The sequence below is a fragment of the Berghia stephanieae genome, chromosome 15 (genome assembly GCF_034508935.2).
Source record: "Berghia stephanieae isolate SIO BIC M18660-M18661 chromosome 15, UCSD_Bste_1.3, whole genome shotgun sequence".
Classification (NCBI taxonomy): Eukaryota; Metazoa; Mollusca; class Gastropoda; order Nudibranchia; family Aeolidiidae; genus Berghia; species Berghia stephanieae.
Window position 1 is genome coordinate 17434840 of NC_088374.1, and position 11793 is coordinate 17446632.

General features: G+C 37.7%; 1 protein-coding gene and 1 long non-coding RNA gene across 2 annotated transcripts in view; both read right to left on the minus strand.

Annotated features, from left to right (window-relative positions):
• LOC144960394 (uncharacterized) overlaps window positions 1-11416 on the minus strand; it is a 24846-nt gene extending 13430 nt beyond the window's left edge. Inside the window, exon 1 of the mRNA XM_078893478.1 lies at window positions 11344-11416. The gene's annotated coding sequence lies outside the window, so the exon portion shown is untranslated. The remainder of the gene's footprint in view (window positions 1-11343) is intronic.
• LOC144960483 (uncharacterized) lies at window positions 5900-10512 on the minus strand. The gene is made up of 2 exons (XR_013642859.1): window positions 9541-10512; window positions 5900-8158 (listed from the first exon to the last, which is right to left on the minus strand). It is a non-coding gene; the product is annotated as an uncharacterized LOC144960483 (long non-coding RNA).
• Window positions 11417-11793: the final 377 nt, after the last annotated feature.

Below are 11793 nucleotides of genomic sequence, written 5' to 3' on the forward strand. Positions count from 1 at the left end.
AAATAAATAAATAAATAAATAAATAAATAAATAAATAATAAATAAAAACAAACAAAAAAAAACCAAAAAACAACGATAATAATTAACCAAAAAAAAAAAATTATTAAAAAATAAAAATAAAAAGTAATTAATTTAAAAAAAACAACTAACCAACACTAATCAAGATCCACCGGAAGATTTTTAAATATTTTTTTTCATTACCAAAATAATCGGACAAAGGCCATTCCTGATAGATAACAGGAGATAGAGAAGTACTTTAGTCCAAATAAGAGACTACAAAATAGTCTGAGGTGAATGCGTAAAATTATAAATGGGGGTACAAAACTCGCATTCCTTGCTCACGGGGTAGAAAAAAAAAAACAAACAAAAAAAACTTGAGCTTTTATATAGCGCAATATCCACTAAACGTGCTCAAAGCGCTTTACAAGGGGTCCCTGGCCAACAGCAACACATAATATGTAGGGTGAGACATGACGCCTGTCAGGCGATAATACAATTTTTCGGGACAGAAACAAAGCTGTTAACGGCCAGGTACTCATTATACACCTGAGTACGGTGAGAGAATGTGAGTAAAGAGCCTTCTCCCAGGACTCAACTATGCGCCGAGCGATGCTCGAACCCAGGACCTTCCGATCCGAAAGCGAGTGTCATACCACTAGACCACATAGCCGCACAAGAAGCCCCTAACACCACCACTCCCCATGATTGCTACACCTTACCAAAAAATATCCCCCGATAGGAGTAGGAGGAGTAGGAGGACGAACTCGACAATAATCAATACGCAATCAACACGGCAACAACAACACAACACACAACAACATCAACACACATTCACAATAACAATACCACCTCCCTCTCTCTCTCTCTCTCTCTCTCTCTCTCTCTCTCTCTCTCTCTCTCTCTCTCTCTCTCTCTCTCTCTCTCTCACACACACACACACACACACATACCCATCAATGGCCAATAAATAATGTATAAAAACCACCACCAGATCCGTCAGCATCCCTCCCCCACAACACCGATTCTTTTTTTTTTTACCCCCCCCCCCCCCCCCAAAAAAAAAACCAATCAAGCAACAAAAACAGAGAGAAAAAAGAAGAAAAATAAACACACTACCAAAAACAAAAATATAAAACAACGCACTAACAAAAACAAAAAACAGTACACTACCAAAAAACAACACGCTAACAAACAAACAAAAAACCCCCCCAAAAAAAAACACATTAACAACAACAAAAAACAACACACAAACAAAAACAAAAAATAACACACTAACAACGACAACAAAAAACAACAAACAAACAACAACAGAAGGCAACACAACACAGTTACAAAGAGAAACCATTACGCCTCCAAAAAATTTATTCCCGAAGCACCCACATAATCCACCGTCAGGAATCGAACTGAACACGAAACTTGATGCGTTTCGTTTATCTAGAAAACTCACAACATCCGCCAGTCGGATATAGATAGAATGAAGTCGACGTCACTTGGGTCTTTGTTGTTGTTTTGCCATCCGCTTTTATGAGCAATTCTCACTGAACTGTATTAACCAGACTATAAAAACGTTCAAGGTTACACGGAGTTTTGTATGTTGGTTCGTTAAATTTCCAGATGGCAATGTTGTGAGCTTCTTAGCCAAGCGCATACTATTTATAGATAGTTCGAAGATGACGTCACTCAGGTCATTGTTATTGGTTTTTGCCATCCGCGTTTATGAGCAATGCTCACTGAATTGTATTAACCCAACTATAAACGTTGATGTATACACACCGATTTGTGTGTTGGTCCGTTATATTTCCGGATGACAATGCTGTGAGCTTCTTAGTCAAGCGCATACTATCTATAACGTGCCAACACGCCAAGTGTGTAACTTTAAACGTTTATAGATAGTATGCAGATGACGTCACTCAGGCCTTTGTTATTGTTTTTGCCATCCGCGTTTGTGAGTTGTTCTCACTAAACTGTATTAACCAGACTATAAAAGTTCATGGTAACACAGAGTTTGTGTGTTGGTCCGTTATACTTCCGGATGGCAATGTTGTGAACTCCTTGGCCAAGCGCATTCTATCTATAGATAGACGAAGTTGACGTCATGCAAGTCTGTGTTATTGTCTGGGTTTGTTTTGTTTTGTTTTCTTGTTTTTGTTTTGTTGTTTTGTTTCTTTTTGCCATCCATGTATATGAGTAATTTTCACTAAACTTTATTAACCAGACTTTTAACGTTCAAGGTTACACATAGTTTTTTTTGTGCGTTGGTTCATTGTATTTCAGGATGGCAATGTTTTGAGTTTCTTAACACAGCGCACAGCATCTATATCAAACAGACAATATTATAAAAACGTTCAAGGTCCTCGGCGCATAGTTGAGTCCTTGGAGAAGGCTCTTTACTCACATTTTCTCACCGGACTCAGGTGTAAAACGAGTACCTGGCCGTTAACATCGTTGTCTCTGTCCCAAAAATTTGTAATATCGCCTGACAGGCGTCATGTCTCATCCTACTTGTTATGTGTTGCTGTTGGCCAGGGACCCCTTATAAAGCGCTTTTAGCACGTTCAGTGGATATTGCGCTATATAAATTTTTTTTTTAATAAAAAATGTTGCAATAGTTTTGTGCGTTGGTACACATTAAATCCGAATGACGGGTGTTGTTTGTATTAATTAACCTAAAATAAGAGCAGATGGGTCGCAATTTTCTCTCTCTCTCTCTCTCTCTCTCTCTCTCTCTCTCTCTCTCTCTCTCTCTCTCTCTCTCTCTCTCTCTCTCTCTCTCTCTCTCTCTCTCTCTCCACATCTCCCTTCCTTTCTCTTTCTCCCTCATCAAATTCAAAGGAATATATTTCAAAGAAGTAGAAATCAGTAAAACAATGAATTTATACATACATACATACATACATACATACATACATACATACATACATACATATATATATATATATATATATATATATATATATATTATATATATATGATATATATATTTATATATATATATTATATATATAGATAGAATGCGCTTGGCCAAGGAGTTCACAACATTGCCATCCGGAAGTATAACGGACCAACACACAAACTCTGTGTAACCATGAACTTTTATAGTCTGGTTAATACAGTTTAGTGAGAACAACTCACAAACACGGATGGCAAAAACAATAACAAACGCCTGAGTGCAGATGACGTCACTCAGGCCTTTGTTGTTGTTTTTGCCATCCACGTCTGCGAGTTGTTATCACTAAACTGTATTAACTAGACTATAGATAGAATGCGCTTGGCCAAGGAGTTCACAACATTGCCATCCGGAAGTATAACGGACCAACACATAAACTCTGTGTAACCATGAACTTTTATAGTCTGGTTAATACAGTTTAGTGAGAACAACTCACAAACGCGGATGGCAAAAACAATAACAAAGGCCTGAGTGACGTCATCTGCATACTATCTATAAAAGTTCATGGTTATACAGAGTTTGTGTGTTGGTCCGTTATACTTCCGGATGGCTGTTGTGAACTCCTTGGCCAAGCGCATTCTATCTATATATATATATATATATATATATATATATATATATATATATATATATATATATATATATATATATATATATATATATATATATATATATATATATATATATATACAGAACGACGATGACGTCACTAGAGTCTTTGTTATTGTTTTTTGCCATCCGCATTTATGAGTACTTCTCACTAAACTGTATTTTTCTTATTAACCAGACTATAAACTTTCAATGTTACACATAGTTTTTTGTGTGTTGGTCTGTTATACTTCCGGATGGCAATGTTGTGAGCGTCTTAACCAAGCACACACTATCTATATATCCATCATACACATTTTTTAAGACAAGTGTCTTATCATCATCGCCATCCCTGGCCATACCCTTATCTAATCAGCGTGTTTGTGTGTGTGTGTGTGTGTGTGTGTGTGTGTGTGTGTGTGTGTGTGTGTGTGTGTGTTGGTGACTTGTTGTTTTCTGCAGTATCATATATATTATGCAACACTTTTACTACACACTTGTAAAGTGTGTACCTTCCAATAGAATAATACAACACAACGACAAACGACACCATTTCTCATTTATTTGGCCTCAAACCCTTCACGCACAGTGTATTGGTGCTATGCGTTGAATAATATAACAATAATAATAATAATAATAATAATAATAATAATAATAATAATAATAATAATAGAAAAAAAATGAGCTTTTATATAGCGCAATATCCACTAAATGTGCTCAAAGCGCTTTACAAGGGGTCCCTGGTCAACAGCAACATTTAATATGTAGGATGGGACATAACACCTGTTAGGCAATATTACAATTTTTCGGACAAAGACAACGCTGTTAACGGCCAGGTACTCAATTTACACCCGGGTACGGTGAGAGGATGTGAGTAAAGAGTCTTTTCCAAGGACTTAACTATGTGCCGAGCGCGAGGCGAACCCAGGATCTTACGACCCGAATGCGAGTGTCATACTACTAGACCACATAGCCGCACAGGGTTGGGGGGGGGGGGGCGGGAGGGGTGTGAAAGAGTGAAGATGAAGTTGATGGCGTATCAGTATCAGAAGGAGAGTTGCCACACGAAATGGAAAAGAGAAAGTAAGAAAGAAAGAAAGAAAGAAAGAAAGAAAGAGAAAGAGAAAGAAAGAAAAGGAAAGAAATAAAAAGACAGAAAGAAAGAAAGAGTGAAAGAATGAAAGAAAAAAAAAGGGGAAAATACCTAACCTAATGTAGGCGAACGGAGAAGCAATGGAGAACAGCCACCACTCTACCAACTCTGCCGTGATATGAGAAAAAGACGCATAACGGGAAAACCTACTTTTTCAGGAAACGCAAAAAACTGTTTTAATTAATAACATTGTAACTATTGGCTCGAATCTAAAACAATTTATAGGTAATTAAAGATAATATTTTTTGTTATTTTATTCATGGAGCTTGAAAACCAAAATATTTGTATCAACTGTGTAATTCACCAAAAGACCTTTTGCCAAATCCATGATTGAAAATTGATTGACACATGTCTTTGACAGATAGACGCAAAAATATTATGCGTCCATCGCACTTTCGGATGTGTATCCAGTGTGTGACAAACGGACGCATATTGTTTTTGCGTCTGTTTGTCATAGACATGGGCTAATTTAGCGGCAATGTGCATATTGATATACAGTGTCATGTGAGGACGCATATCGCCCAATGTTAAGTTATAATAAGCAAAAACATCATAATCACAGGTCCCTAGAATAATCAGAAGAAACCAATCAAAAACATATAGGATATCAAGCTGAACATGTTTTATTATTTCAGAACAATCGCACCAGTCATGTAAATTTTCATATTTTCATTTGCAGTGATTTGATTAGCATTATTTTTATAACTAGTACTAACTCTCTTTCTCTCCCTCTTTCGTTATAGTTCACTAACATGGAGTTTGCTTTTGTAATCATTGCTAATATTATCACATACATATTATATTCCATCTCTTCTCTTTATATAATGAATTGAATCATTACTTTGATGTTAAAATTGCATGCTCGTACACATTGTTTGGAAGAGCAACGTTTCCAACTAGTCAGTGAATGATGAAAGGACATTCACTTGTAGGATTTGCAAAGATTTTAACTCGTGGAGCTGGTTGGTAGGTCTATCCAGTACTTTCGTCTATAGATAGTATGCAGATGACGTCAATCAGGCCTTTGTTATTGTTTTTGCCATCCGGGTTTGTGAGTTGTTCTCACTAAACTGTATTAACCAGACTATAAAAGTTCATGGTTACACCGAGTTTGTGTGTTGGTCTGTTATATTTCCGGATGGCAATGTTGTGAACTCCTTGGCCAAGTGCATTCTATCTATTGGGGGGGGGGGGGGGGGGGGGGCGGGGGCGTCAAACCCACAAGTTGTTTCACGATCTCACCCTTCTTGTAAATCCTACACCCTGGATTTTGTACGAAACTTTGGCGTACAAACATATCCGCGTTTCAGAATGTCACATTCGTTGAAGGTATCTTCTTCAAAGCTATTTTGAAGAAGAGTGTCTTTGGTGACACCCGCCTGAATTCAGCACAAACAATCTTAGTCTTAGCTAGGTAGGGACGATTGTCAGCTTTGCTCAACAGATAACTACTGACTCCAGAATCCCAGTTGGCAAAGTCATTAAACCTCAACGGCATTGTCCGGCAGCCTGCTTCTACGACACATTGTTCAATTCATTGAGATCAAAGATTTTGCCGTCTTTGTGCCTCAGAACTCTTTGGATTCCGGCATGGGTGGAGTCATCTGCCATAAAAGTATGACCAGGCTCGAAATAGTTGATTGTGATGGTGCTTGCTTTTGTAGTAGTCTAATCATTTACAAGATGAAGTAACATAGTATAAAGGGTACAATTTATATTTTGGGCGCTACGGTTATCCAGTCAGAGTGTCACAGATTCGGCATCACGCTTATATATTAGGTAAGAATATATGCAAGGTCTTCATCTTTTCGTCCTAAAATTGATTCATTCCATATCACGGCAATGTCCTTTTCACTTTTTTTGCAGCCCACTGGTGCAAATGTCTCATTGAATAAGACCAATCTGCTTGTGAAAATGATTCTGTTAAACTGATTCATTCTCGGCAGCAAAATTACTTTTTGCAGATCAGCGGCAAACACTGAATGGGCTGTGTTGGCGTTTTCGTTCTTATCTGCATCCCGTTGATACCTCTTTCTAGCATTTCTGTATCGTGTCCGATGGATGATTTTTTTCGGCACACGGTTCACACCTTTCTTCACAGTTGCATAGTTGTTTGTTCAACAAGAAGGACTTACATTTTTCACATTCTTCTTGACCAAGCACAGCTTGTGAGATGTTAAGTTCTTTAAATGCAGAATAGTAGAGTTTCTTTGATATGGCTTTTCCAGTGACTGCGCAAAAATTTTCGTGCATATCATTGATGATCAGATCAGATGGTAAATATCTCCTGAAAGGCGCGTGCTCACGTCTATAATGAAAAATGTCTCCTTTATATTTCTCTATGTGTTAATGGATAATGCTGTGGTCAATCTTGTGCCAGGGACTATGACGTCCACGATTGTCAACAAGGGGTACTTCTATGACATTGTTTTCGTTAACACCGACATCCTTGAAAGCGCTCCTTATCAGTTTGCCATTATTAGCTTTGAATCCGAGAGTAGTAAGGAAGAACTTTTTGCACACGGGATGGAAGACTCCATCTTCCTGTTTCATTGTATATTTGCATGTACATGACTAGGCAATTTTCTCCTTGGAAAGAATGCCTTCGCCCTGATCTCTGCATTCTGTTTTACTTACCCAAGTCCGTACAAATTTGCGCTGGTCCTTCCAATCCTCTCCCCAAAAAATCTGTTAAGCCCCCGTCCGTGGTACTCCAAGAATCTGTCACGGCATTTTTTGGAGCAGGTCGGCGAACAACCTTCCAAGACCGAATGCTTTTCTCTCATTCGCAAAGGCCTGTGTATTTCCTAGTCTGCTTTTTGTATCGGCGTCTTGTGCTTTCTCTTTTTTGAGTGAGTAGACACTGTCTCTATTTCTAGATCTGGTGTGTGTATTGTTTCACTCTGCTATCATGGTCTCTATACTCGATGGCATACCTGGAACATGCTCTCCTTCAGATATTTCTCCTAAACCGGTAAAGGATGCCGGCGTGGCCGTTTCGGACAAATACTCTTCCTCTTCAGCAAATGGAACTCTAGGGTCAGTAGTTTCGGCGATATATTTAGAAGCAAGTTCCGAATGCATTTCAAATTCTGAGTCACTATCTAAACTTTGTTTCTCAATGGTAAATTCAACACAAAATCCATATCGTTGCATGTGCTTCTTTAATCTCAACATCCAATTTACATGCTTCAACTGCAGATTTTAATATCGGTGTTTAGGTAAACCTATCTAGCTCGTCTCCCCCGTTTTTCTTGTTGTCCGTGGTTTCTTTAAATCTTTTCCTCTCTGCTTTTATGACACTCATACATCATGTAATTCCTCCTTATAGAGTTTTCACTGTTGATCTGAGCTAGCTTTTTCAATGGAATGTCAATATCTGAATCACTGGAGTCTGATTGTCATGATTTATTTAATCTGGGTTGGCTGAGGTGGAGGTACCGGTGGCTCTTTTAGGGGTTAGATCATATCTGATGAAAGAGATATAAATATTGATATTCAAAAATTGAACGGGAGTGGACTTATTCATTAAAATAATCTTTATCATAAAGTAACGTTGTTATGATATGATATTGAGTTACAGTTGCTTGCCTTTCGGAAAAGAATATTGAAACAGGTTATTGATGGCTAATTGGATGCATAGCTAGAGACTTATTGTCTCAGTAGTTAAGGTTTTCACTTTGATTCAGTAGGTCCGACACAGTCCTAGGTGTGTTTTCAGGCCCGATTGGGTTTTTTTTATTTTTCCCACTGTCCTGATCCCAAGCAAGGGGGGTGCGCAGTTTGTTCAAATTTCAATGGAAAGGTGGGGGTGCGCACTTCAGTAGAAAGCCGGGGGAGATGGGGGAGGGTGTGTGTGTTCATTTTCACCAAAGAAGGGGGTTTGACCGAAGAATTCAACCACAGCAAATTACAGGGACAGTATTTTGTCTATTTAAGATTGAATTTTAAGTTTAATAAGATCAAAAGGAGGGAGGGGAGGTTCGCGAAAATTCCGAAAATTAATGGATGGGGGGTGAGCGTCTATTTGATACACTATAATACTACTACTACTACTACTACTACTACTACTACTACTACTATTACTACTACTACTACTATTACTACTACTACTACTATTACTACTACTACTACTACTATTACTACTACTACTACTACTACTACTACTACTACTATTACTACTACTACTACTACTACTACTACTACTACTACTATTACTACTACTACTACTACTACTACTATTACTACTACTACTACTACTACTATACTTACTACTACTACTACTATATACTACTACTACTACTATACTACTACTACTACTACTATTACTACTACTACTATACTACTACTACTACTATACTACTACTACTACTACTACTACTACTACTACTACTACTACTACTACTACTACTACTACTACTACTACTACTACTACTACTACTACTACTACTACTATACTACTACTACTACTACTATACTACTACTGCTACTACTACTACTACTACTAATACTACTACTGCTACTACTACTACTACTACTAATGTACATACAAATGCTTTGACTGCTACTACTAATACGACTACTACTTATTCTACAACTTATACTTTCATATTGATGATTAATATTAATAATTGTCATCATAATGATAATCATAAATATAGTACATGTAATAACAATAACAGTAGTGCTATTAGCATGTAAATCAACATTTGTTTAAGTTAAATATCACAAACACAGATAAACCGTCAATAGCAAATAATTATTAAACATCTTCACTAATATATGACAAATAATTATATGATTATATAAATAAAATCTTTGATCACTTGAATAGGAAAAAGATAACACTCACCCGAGGAAATGAAGAATTCACACCAAAACAGCAAGTTACTCGTACGTCTTTGATGATTGATTATTTGATGAAAATTGGAGAACAATGATGTTCTTTTCACCGTCACCAGTCGTAATACAAACGGACGCATATATCTTAATTTTTGGATAGTGTCTTGGCAGAAAGTCGCATATCCGAAATGCGTCTTTTTGTGAAAGACAAATTATGTCATTCGGTGGACGAATAAGAGAAAAAGACGCATATTACAAAATGCGACCTTCTGTCATATCCACATTCAATATGCGTCGATCTGTCATTCCTCGAAACGAATTTAAACCAAATTAGGTCAAGTCGCATATTTTCAAAATGAAACAGCTTTTTTATTTTCAACGATTGAGCTACCAAACCCAGATAGAAAAATGCGCCTTTCTCTCAAGTATGTGAATCCCAGAAAATGTCAATTTGACCTAGATACCGATATGCGTCTTTCTTCCCTATCACGGCAGAACTACACAGTAGGACTATCCAAAAGGACATCCGATAACAAAGACAAATATAATATTTCGATCCTAATACTAATTCAAAACCAATTATTAGTAGACTAGCTAACGGTGTCGGGTTTATGTAGGTTAAATTTATTTATTTTTAACATTAAAAAAACAACAAAAAGTAAAAATCTGCACCGCCGGTAACGAATGAAATGAACAAATTATGAATAAATCCCACAAATGCACACGCGCCGATATATCCAGGATTCACATATTCATGTTATTATATTATATTATACACAAATGATATACTACACGAATAATATATATAATATAATGCATGTAGGTAATATTATTATAAAGTTTAATTAACTCTTTGTTATTATTGTTGGTCATGATGACACTGCAATGACGGTCTCTCCGATGTCAATAAACTACAACAATAACACCAACGAAAGAGTGAAAATGGAAAGACTTCGTATGGGAACAAAACAGACAATGGACGTTTCGGGTACAAACCCTTCGTCAGCACCCGTCCACGTTTATTTGTGTATTGTTGTGCTGACGAAGGGTTTGTACCCGAAACGTCCATTGTCTGTTTTGTTCCCATACGAAGCCTTTCCATTTTCACTCTTTCGTTTGTATTTTACGATCACCGGCTTCAGGCAGCCCTTACCGTTTTCAACAATAACACCATAATACCAACAACAAAAAATGGTACTACCGCAAACTCGGGGACTCAAATAATTTTGGGGGTTTGGGAGGGGGGAAACCCTTTTTTAAAAAAAATTCTAGTAGGGGGTTTTAGAGGGGAGAGACTTTTTAAAAAAAAAGTCCCCCCCCCCCCCTCCCAAACCCCCAAAATTATTTTTTTTTAAAAGTTTCCCCCCTCCCAAAACCCAAAAATTATTTTTTTAAAAAAGTTTCCCCCCTCCCAAAACTCCAAAATTACTTGGGTCCCCGAGTTTGCGGTAGTACCTTTTTGGTAGTTTAATTAACTCTTGTTATTATTGTTTGTCATTATGACACTGCAATGAAATGACGGTCACCTCAATATCAATAAACTACTACAACAATAACACCATAATACCAACAACAAAAATCACGTAATCATCAACTCCTGTGTCAAATCTATCTATCTATCTATTTATCGGAATGGTTCTGTCCATCCATCCATCCATCCATCCACCCAAAAGGTCCACGACCTCACTAAATTAATAAATATCCTATCCGATTCCAATACACTAACACAAACACACTCAAAAACATGAAGAAGAAACAACGCCAACATTAACACGAACAGTCAGTCCAGTCCGCCGGTCTCACAACTACTAACCACACAACAACAAAATCCAGCAGTGGGTATTATACTATTACTACTACTACCACCACTACTACAACTATGTACCACTAGTACTACTACGACTACTACTAAAAAGTACTAGGTACCACAAATCCAATCCAAATTGGCGTATGAAAGAAAGCCACGAGAGAGAGAGAGAGAAAGAGATACGCAAAGAAATAATAATAATAATATAGAAGGAAAGAGAGATTGGAGAATGTGTGTGGGACCGGGGAAGGGAGATAAAGAGAAGGGATTTGGTGGGGGAGGAGGGAGGGGGGAGGGGAGGGTGTGAGGCCGGTGGTTGGTCGTCGTTTGTGGCCTGCCAGTCGAGTCGAGAAGTCTGCTGATTGCGTTGCATGGTAGATGGCCTGGCCTGGCGTGCCCGCTGCTGCTACTGCTAACGCGATTTGTCGTGAGTCTCCGTCCGTCCGTCCGCCCGTC